This window comes from Varroa destructor, unplaced genomic scaffold, assembly GCF_002443255.2.
Source record: "Varroa destructor unplaced genomic scaffold, Vdes_3.0 BEIS01000006.1, whole genome shotgun sequence".
Lineage (NCBI taxonomy): Eukaryota > Metazoa > Arthropoda > Arachnida > Mesostigmata > Varroidae > Varroa > Varroa destructor.
The window spans coordinates 22,346,897-22,357,382 of NW_019211459.1; the positions used below are offsets into that span (position 1 = coordinate 22,346,897).

The following is a 10,486-nucleotide window of genomic DNA, read 5'->3' on the forward strand; positions in this document are numbered from 1 at the left end:
TGGCAAAATAGGACGGGGAACATATTTGACCTTAGACCTACGTATGTGTTGATTTCCACTGAGAGGAACTCATTTCTCCGATTTTATGGTGTCTCGCCAACACGCTGGACCATTCTATAATGAATGCAGCTTAGTCCGCTACTTCAACCGCACCAACGCGAATGAGTACTTCAATCCATTGACGGAGTTGACCAAGGGCCTTATTTCAAGCAAATGATAGCAATCTGTGTAAAGAATTCTGATGGTGTGGGAGATCCAAAGAAGATATTTGCTTTGTCAAACATTTGCAGTGGCAGTGCCAGATCAAGGATTGCTTTCAGGTCGTTGTAAAAACAACATAACTACCCGAATGTCGCCAACGATTTTTTTTTTGACGGTTTGTGTCATCGTTCACTGCTCGTCGCGTCCTTTCCCCCGCAGAAGATCTGTCCACAGTGTCACCTGTTTGTCGCTGATGGCGCCCTAACACTGTATGAACAGCTCATATGCTAAACAATATTTCTCCATCAGACGCCAGATCGTTTACAGGCAGCGACAATAAATGCGTGGACATTTTTTGTCTTCCTTGAGCATTGCACGCGATCGCGTGCGTCTGTTGGTGACTAAATGTGCTTCTTTAACTATTTAAGTTTTTGATATGTGTGTGCCCAGCGTACGACGGATTTTTTTTTTTTTATGGCCAACTGGCGCCGTGGTGGCGTGTGCCAGAATAACAAAAAATGAAACTTAGAAATAAGAAGACGGAAGAAAACTGAAGTTGGCCAAAGAAATTATGTACTTAAATTGTACGCCAATTTAAGTTCGTCAGGAAATCTGAATGACTGTGAGCTCTCTGATGAGGCACGGTCTGTATAAATTCAGTGTGAAAATTTAGCAGAAGGTTGCACGCGGTCCTATCATTCGCTTGTACTATTGATGACTCGACATGTCCTGCAAATTACTCTCAATGGCACTCTACCAATCTAATAAGCTGACTAAAAGAAAGTTTTATTTTATCGTTGTCGTACATTATGTCGTACATTATAGGTCAGCGAAATTATGACGCACAAACGTCATCAACGATGACCAGGTCGCTTGAACAATGATAAATCGGTAGCAAAAATTGTAATGAACCACGTCCATTGACCGCAACATGTGGCGACTGGCATCCTAAACCTAAAATACATATAAGCTAGAAAAAAGGGTCCTCGTCCGCTCTAAACCTAGCGCAGCAAATCTGACTTCAATAGCAATACCTCAGCTTCAATAGCCTTCGCAGATGGAAAAACAGTTATGCGAACTCGTACTACTGTCACGCATGTCGTCCACTCTAGTTGCAAGACAGGATGAACTGACCTAGTATGCTTTTGGCATGAACTATCTTTACTTAGGTGCTTCAGCTTGTTTTAAGGTTCATTTGACATAAACCTGGTAGATCCGAAGGGTCCGTTCCTTGTGCAGGCTTAATTTACGATACGCGAACATCAGTGCAATAGTCATGGCTGATTCGTGTTTCCTGAATTACTTCGGATACATGGAAAACACGCTTGCTACACGAACTGGCAGAATTAATCAGTCGTATCAGTTTCCATCGAGACGTTCAGCCTTTACCGGAAAAGCCAAAAAGGCCATGGCCCCCGTTGGCAAATACTCCTTTACCTATCTTTAGTAGTAAAGGGCGACGAATCACAGAATGATACAAATGTGCACAATAAAACTTCGACTGGCCATTTTTTTTTTTACTAAACAGAGAGGTTCAAATGATCACGCCGACCGAAACGCCTCGATCATTTATCTCGCTCGCGTATTTCACGTCCGCCTGCAGAGACAATCCCTTGGACAAACTGGCCTTTGTCTTGTCATTATAAACTTTCCAGTTTATGTTATTTCTACAAGTTAAGCCATAATGTCATCTTGAGTTCCTGAAACCGATTTAGCAGTATGCTCATGTGATTTATTCAGAATGTTCATTACGCTGCTTTACTGCAGCATAGCAGTATTTTATATATACATATAGCAGCGGTAGATTAAAAGGAAGCAGTAACTCGAATTTCGCAATATTCGATTCTTAATTTTTTCGAACTACTAAAACAGCTATATGGGCACTTCCGCTTTAGCTTGACTATCCAGGAGCTAGCAAAAAAAAAAAAAAAAAACTAGCAAAAACAACATTAAAAGTGGTGCGTTAACCTAGTGATTTTCATTAATAGTAAAGTTTGATATCTCGCGTAGAAAAAGTAAGGTAAGCTCAGGTCGTATGACCTGCCAGAACAGTCAGTAGGGCATATCATATGATCTCCGTTAATAGACGATTCATAGAGTTCTAAGTGAATCATTTAGTATGATTTTTTTTTTCATATAAAAAGAGAGAAAATTTCTTTCAACCTTTCACAGATTAACACTGAGCTCTTGGCGAACCACGTCGGGTAGATACACCATAGATCCTGTTTGACGTCCGCCCCCCAAACAGGAGATTCCGCAAAATCGTTTCTGAAGTTACTGTATTGAGTAAATTACTACCTCTGGACCTATCAAAGGTGAACTAACATAGAAAAATGGAAAATGTCCTTGTTGAAAAAAACAAGAAAAACTTGAGCTTGTGCCATATGTGCGAAAATAATCCCAGACTTTAATTTCCACCATGGAGAAAATAGCAGATCGATTGTGCCATTAGGCAGGAAGAAGCAGATCTTTGAATAGATTGCCGTTTGTGCTATTCACACGTACAAAGAATCGGTTTAATTCCTATTGCTACTGGACAATTCCACTTCCTGATAATGTATCATTTACAGACCATCTTTGTGCTGCCGTCATAGGGGGAAGATATAGTATGGCGATATCTTCTGTTACGCCAGTTCATAGCCTGATGGTGGATCACTCCCTTAGCGTTTGACTAATAGTTACACACCCAATGCAGACGATCCGTTATGAACAGTTTCTTGTCGGTAGACAAGACTGCTCATCCATAGCCATTAGTCGATCATAGACTTGACAGTTACAATGCAGTGTTTGCAAGTATCGATGGTCCGAGAGAGAGATAGAGTTTCAGTTGAGTCTAATCACAGACCCGCCTCTTTGTGTATATACAAACCCACACGACGAGGACTGCTGTTACTCTAAGCAGTACTCCTGCCATGGAGAAACTTGCATATAGTGTACTGTGATCAGTAAGGCACCAATACTATTATGCTATACGTCTATGTTTGGTACGAGTGTAAGAAATCTGGGTGTTCCTGACATCGCCGTCACTATCGTCACTACAACTGCAGACATTGGAGAATCAGATCCCGATAAGAGCGCCCGGACTCTTAACTTGGTGTTTAGCTCGCTGTTTTTCTTCCAGTTTCATCTCCTTTCCTGTGAACAGGCTTTGTATCACTCGCACTCTATCAGGCCACGTACCTAGACAGATTGTAGGCCAGGCTCTTTTGTCCCCTGGGCTTGTTTGCGATAGTTACCAAGGAAGAAGTGCAGAAATAGTGTAGCAGCAAATAGATGTGAGGGCGTGCGTGTCTCTTGGCTTCAATCCCTCTTTTCTCTCACTTCCTACCTCTGCGTGTTGCCTTTCTTTCGCGCGGCGTGAAACTACGCTCGAACAGAAGGCAGCTGCCGGCTTGCCGCAGTTACCGGCAAATGTGGGCGGATGTTGAGGGACATCCAACAATGAGCGCCGAAAACCGCCGAATAGGCCCAATGGTCACAAGCAAGCGGCTTGCAAAAGGACTTACTCGGGCCGCGAGTGCCTTTGCGACTAGGGCAGGCGGACAAACCAGCAGGACAAAGCTAAATGGCGGGAAGCTGAACAAAACCGGAGCGACTCGAATCTTGTCCGGGTCAACGAAGACGAGGAAGAACAGCGAGGATGCCAGGGCACGTTGTATGTAGTATGGCGGGTGCACATGGAGGCGGCGCGCACGGTCTGGTGGTGTCTCCGCGCTGGTGGAACGAACCCCCTACTGGAACAACTATAGCCACTAACACCCATAGGGCAATAGGCCGACAGCTACTACCGGTTGTGGGTAGTCACCGGCTGTCGGCTACTTCCGCCGATAGCGACCATATTGATGGACCTTAACTGTGCGGGCCACAAATGCGCTCTGCGTAAATCGCTGCTGTCACTCTCTCTCAGGCCGGCGCTCACTTGCAGTTCACACACAGCCGCCGTTGTGGCTGTGGGTTATATCTGCGGAAGCTGCTGCTGCTGCCAGGGATATCACCACTCAGACGTCTGCTAGGTAACCAAAGAACAGACGCCAGCGAAGAGTTCGGATAGACGAGACGCTGCCGATGCTGGGTGATGCCATTGGTCGTTGGTTACCGTTTTGGTAACGGTTTGCGCCGGACCTGTCAGTCTAAGGGGTGAACGTCACGGATTGCCTCGTTGCGATGTCGTGTCGGGCGGCATTATGTACAACACAGGCACTTGCTGATAACATAAGTTCCTGCTCAACGCGAAAATCTGTTGTATACGATAGGTTTGGAGCCGTTACCAGGTGGCTTGTGGGAAGGAGATGCTGGCAGAGATGCAGCAAATGAAAGCTAGATTTACCCGTGCGCTCATATTGGTGTCACCTGAACTATTCGAAGCAATCTGAAAGTTGGCCACGTTCCTAAATCAGCTAGGTGTTCCACGAATACGATGTCCTACCATATCGATGTTTCGGTATAGATTTACAATGTCATTGTGCTCAATTTCAAAGGTGCATCTCACAATATACCGTGTTGTGGCGTAAGGACGGATCAGGCGATGATGAAACTATTATATTTCTCGGAATTTTCCACCATAATCGCTTTTCGTACAGTAAATATTCTCAAATTCAATAAAATGGGTAATATTATCGATTTGCATACAATCATTTGGGTCATTCAAGCCGCAAGCAGCTCTGCGACTCGCTCCAAACGTTCTATCCTGCAATCGTTTTCTTGACAAAAGTACGAGTGAGCGAGCTGACGCTGTCACGTCAAAACTCTTTGGACTCTCGTTTAAAAATGCTCCATACAGATTAACCTAACGAATTCAAATCTGGGCCTTTCGACGATCATATATGTCCGCCCCAAAACATTGTTATGTTCTGAAGTGCCCAGTCCACACAAATTGGCTTGTGTGAATCGATGCAGCATCTTATTGAAAGACATATGGTCTTTTTTCAAATATGTTCAAATACTCAGCTATTTACGGTTACAGATTCACCTGTAAAACACGCAGGCGAAGTCCTTTAGCGGTACGTTCCAAGAAGTAGCGTGATGGCATAATAGTCTTCATTACTGGACACCATAACAAGAATATTTGCTGCCGAGAATTTGCTTCTGCTATCAAATACTGAATCACACTAGTTAAATCTCTTTGTTCTATTACTTTCAGAGAGTATCTGCCTGACTTTTAGTACATATAGCCTCTGCTCGAGGCCTACGTAAACAATCGGTTGCGCGGGATGCTCATTTACCTCAGATCTTTTCATTAGTGCTTTCATATAAACATGAGCAGGATCAATAGAAATGCACTTTTGAATCAACGACGATCAACTTTAAAGTCTGCACCATTTTTCCGCCGGTGTAAGTTTTCCTTTGTGTTAAACTAGAACCTGTTTCCGGGTTTTGTGTAGCCGCTCATTTATTTGCAACCCAGAACGCTATCGACGTGGGGTGCCCCAGAAGCTCCGATGAATGCCCCGAAGTCTCGATGACGGGGTCCAAAGCGAACGAATTGAACGATAGCTAATTTTTGTTCAAAGTATGAGAACAACGGTTGTTCGCCATTACGGATTTATTGCTTTCTCTGAGTTTCGGCTGCTAACAAGGGTAGCAGACAAATACATCACACCTATTGCGACGAAGAGCTCACCAGTGTTTAGGCTAATTACCCTTAGGTCTTTTATAAGATTAGCGGTTGCTATTTGGGATCGTCCCTAACAACGCACAGCTAACAAACAGTTTACGTAAATAAAGAAATATATCAAACATTTATCATATTGTTGTGTTTACTTTTGCAACTTACTCATAATAAGTGTGCCTGTACAAACATATTCGGGGGGGGGGGGGGGGGGGGTAATGAAATCTCAGCTGTGCATAACTTCTGATTTTTCAGTGGTTCAGTCACCCCATCTCTTCCTCTTGCTAAAGTTATCAAGATATTATTGGCGCAAGCAACGGGAGGCATTTCAAGAGTGGGGAGTAACGCAATTAACGTACACCCTCGAGCCTTCCATGGTCAACGGCGTAAGCGCTTGTGGAGTCCAATGTCTTTTTGTCTTGTGTCACTGCTCAATAAAAATGAACAGATAGGCAAATAAATGCATGTAAAGGATAGTTCGTTAGAAATTGATTAGTCGCAGTTGTCTCATCGGCTTGCCCGAACGGGGCCGGTAAGTTGGGGCAGGCTGTCTCCTAAAGACAGTGACGCCAGCGAAGCCGTAGCACCCAGCATCGCCGTCCTCCCGTCTGCCGGCACCGAGGGCCTATGTGAAGTTGATGAGGAAACTGTACATTTATTGTTTTTCCTTGTCAACGTATTGGCGGACAAGGTAGGGCATCGAAACCGCGTTCCTCATTCGTAGACAACATGAACATCGCAACGGTCGTAGACTTAAGCGTTCATCAGCTGATGAGCTGCAAAGGCTGCTACTTTGTCGAAGAACCGTTGAAAACGAGGGAAGTGTACGCAACAGCTGTCAAATTGGGCGGGCCGGTCGGTGCCCACTACATAGACATCGTGCAATTATTTTGAGTAATTAAGGTCGAATGAATGGTGCTACGAGGAATATAGCAGCCCATAGAAATTCGGTCCGTGTTCCACTGGAGGCATATTTCAATCTATGCAGGGTATGATAAGGTTATACCGACAGTTTGAAGTAAAAGTCACCTGACAGTTGGAGAATCTACATTTGACCTCACTTAAAATCAGCGGAGATGCGCAGATAATTGCAATAAATAATGGATTTATCAGCAGATTTTTGTAATAATGACTCTCCGGCTCTCAAGTAACTTGTTTTCAATTGTTATACGACTTTTTCCGCCCCCTATGAATATAGTGTGTGCTTATGGCTATCGGCAAATATGTCTAAGGTTTGCCGTCCTATTTCGTCATAGGTAGTACCTTCGGTCTAGCCTCTAGTTACCCGTCCTCCACTGACTTTTATAACGGAAGTCAGAAAATAATAAATAGCTGCCAGGTGATGCATTGCCAGTCTCGGACCAACGGCATAAGCATATATACACACTCCTTTCATAGATTTGTTTTTACTTACCTATTTCCTTCTTTATAAATGATTCCATTCGCCAGTCTCCTATCACGTTTACGTTGCACTGGGAATTCGTTCAAGGCTTGCTCTTCAACAACATATGACGAAGTCCTTCCATCTGAAGTACGATGTACTTTTTTCTGCTGAAATGGTTATGACTATTATTACTAATTACTTTTTTAAGAAGCTTTGTAACGGATGAGATTGGGATGACTAATCAACTATTGACATGTGTTTACGAGATTAACGTTTGCAAAGCTGGGTCCCATAAATAAATAACGACTGTATGTGTTTAATTCTATTGTTGCGGTTGTTGTTGGAGTCGGAAGACTGTTGATTCAGTATAAGTCCGAGTAGGACAACAACATATTTACGCGAGCAATAAAATCCGACTTGAGTGCCAATGGCTAGTCTAGTAAGGGCCGCACCCTCTGCCTCATTGCTGTAGGTAGGGGCAAACAACCTCAAATCAGACTCGAGTCTCCTTTCCTAGCTAGAGCCCAAGTCCAAGCCTTGTTAGCCACCCAGAACACCCCCTCTGATAGCGGTGACGCGGTCGGTACCTTTGGATGAAACCCGACCCGATCGGAGATTTGGTGGGAGCTACACAACTGCGGGAGATAAGAAGCTCTGAGAAAGAAGAAGAACCGACAGCAATAGCAGCTGTCTGTATGCGTGCTCGGGAAATTGAAACTGGGTTTGGAGGGGGGCAAAGAACTGTGGGCTGAATATGCAGAATTAGGATTGCTTACCTAGTCTTCGTCGTTGCGGTCGTCTAGCGGTAAAACCTGCTAGGCTGCTTGCACGTTAGCAGATCCGAACTCCGCCGCTCGCAGAAGCAGTTGTTCGTGGACACCAATTTCAGAATCAGATGTTCCCGATGAACTCGAGTAAAGACAGCGTGGGCCAGACGCTACTCTCTCTATCGCATAGCCGTGCTGGAATCCAACCCAATACGATGTTACACTGCATTGGCCTAAATTCTAGCGTGTTCTACGAAGGACTGCGTCTACCTCTCCTGGCCTTAAAATGGGACGATGTTAAAATCATACAGGACATGCCGAACGTGTCCTATAGGTGAGCACAGAGTGTGCTGCAGAGTCAGTTGATGATGTTGCGATGGTCCCAAATTCTGGCTGTTCTTCTCTGAATCGAGGACAACGAGCTAAGAAACTCACTCACTTTGACTTACTGGCAAAGTTTTCGATCTATCTGGGCGGAACAGAGATAGGGGTACGGCAGGACTGCGCCCCCGTCCGGTTTGTCAGCCGACCCCAGACAGCTCCTTATACATCTCTCTCTGTCCTTTTATCTTTCTGTAAGAGTCACTGTTTACCATGCGGCTATACAAGAAAGTGCCGGTCTGCAGGGAAGCGACGAGCGGACGAATATGCTTTCTTCTTTGATCGCGGGGGAGCGGCCCATTGCCGCTGTCGGATTTAGGTCGACGTTGTTCGTGGCTCCTTGTGCGACTAGGGCTCAAATGTAAAGTCAATCAGTTGGACGGACGGATGTATGGATGGGGCCAAAGCGGGCACAGAACGTGGAGTAAAATTACCACGGCTTAGGGCATGGCTCGTGTTGGCGACATTCAATAACAACAACTCGTTGTTACATCTTGATGAAAACCATGAAGACTGATTTGATTGGGCGGCTAGAAAGGTGGGGCAAAGGGATCAAAAAGAGGCATGTGGCAAGAAAAGCACATAAAAGCAACAACCTGGTATGGCTTTTATCATATGCATTCAACAGTAAGTTGGTCGTCGTTTAGCTGTCGTGGATTTATTGGATATGGATTGTGTTACTGAATCCAAAGAGGCGTTACTAAGAGAACGTGTGTGCTCCATACCTTCCAGCCTATATAAGGACATCAGAATGGGATTATATTTAGAGTGCTGCCCTATAGGCTATGACATATAGGCCAGAAAATAGTAACTTCTGTTAAAAATTGTAGCGGACTGTTTTGCGCTATAAACTATAAATAAACAGCAGCTTTCTAAAATCAGTATTGAAATTAGCATTGTCGCACATATGCTAATATTACTGAAACATAGTAAATCTCATTGCGGTTCATCGTTTGTATGTCCACCATGTTTAGCACATATATATATATATTATCTTCTTACAATCTCAGCGTGAAATGGGCTTGAGTCGTTATCCTTTCTAGCCGTCGTCCTTACGTCTACGACATAGTTCGTAGTAGTGAACGTTCTATAGTGAACGTATTCCTGAATATTAGTTCTCTTGGAAGTGCCATTAAAAATTTCGTAGCCCTAGCCTTTCTTTTATAGCCACAGCTACCATATTATTTATTTATTTATTGTGCGTCTTATATATATATAGAAGACGTCTTCCTTTATCTTTTGTTTCGTAGACTGTATCTAAAAAAAACAGATAGCTCCCGGTATTATTTGAAGATCGCTAGATATGTTATTCTTGGCCGCCAGATGTACTCAATATTGTCGCATCTACCGCGACCACAGCCTCAATGTGGGAGTTAACACTGTTCTTTCTTCACGCCGTAAATAACCTTTACAATAATTACTATGTATTAAGCGATAGTGGTGGATATAAAAAGGTGGTTAAAACGTCGCCCACAGACGCTACATACAAACAATTGCAACTGAATTTTGAGGTGGTAATAGGCCAAAGGCCGTAAAAATTCGAGGGCTCAAAATGGCTTAAAGATCCAAAAGGTGCAAACTCAAAAAGACTAACTGTTCGAGCCGGTCTAGACCACTTAACTGGCACTAAATACTCTCCTTTCCAAAATGGCCATTAACCTTTGCATAAAAAATTCAAGTGGGTGTATCAAAAATGACTTTTCAAATCATTTTAATGATTTTTTAATGACATTTAAATATATCCCCTACTGAGGATTTTTCGGTCCCCCATAGGGAAATATCTATTGGATTTTTCAGAGGCCGCACGAAACTTGGCAATAACGTAAGCCGTCGATATCTGGCAAAAAAAATTAGCTTTTCAATTCCTGTAGAGATTCGTTAGTAACGAAGATACTGGATAATACTGATCCTTGGTCATACCGGGAAAACGAAAAGACGCACCGTCTTCGCCTTTCCGCTATAATGAATTTGTTATTTTGTTCCAAAATTCCAAATAAACGTATTTTTGCTGTGGCAAATAGCTCGGTATATGTACACAAGAAGTATTCTGAAAAAAAAAACGCCAGCAATGTTACTGTGATAAAGTTCCGCGGGGGAGGAATGGTGTCCAAACGGCTTAAAGCTAGTGTCATCGCTGCCAGTGGC

The 10,486-nt window shown here is 43.7% G+C and overlaps 1 long non-coding RNA gene across 4 annotated transcripts; it reads right to left on the minus strand.

Moving 5' to 3' along the window:
• Positions 1-1,243: 1,243 nt before the first annotated feature.
• Positions 1,244-7,954, minus strand: LOC111253251 (uncharacterized). Of its 4 annotated transcripts, none has more exons than XR_002674538.2 (3): positions 7,781-7,954; positions 7,224-7,357; positions 1,244-1,901 (listed from the first exon to the last, which is right to left on the minus strand). It is a non-coding gene; the product is annotated as an uncharacterized LOC111253251 (long non-coding RNA). The 4 variants fall into 4 exon arrangements; XR_002674539.2 differs by having other exon boundaries at positions 7,224-7,360; XR_015330334.1 differs by having other exon boundaries at positions 7,224-7,360; positions 7,681-7,954.
• Positions 7,955-10,486: the final 2,532 nt, after the last annotated feature.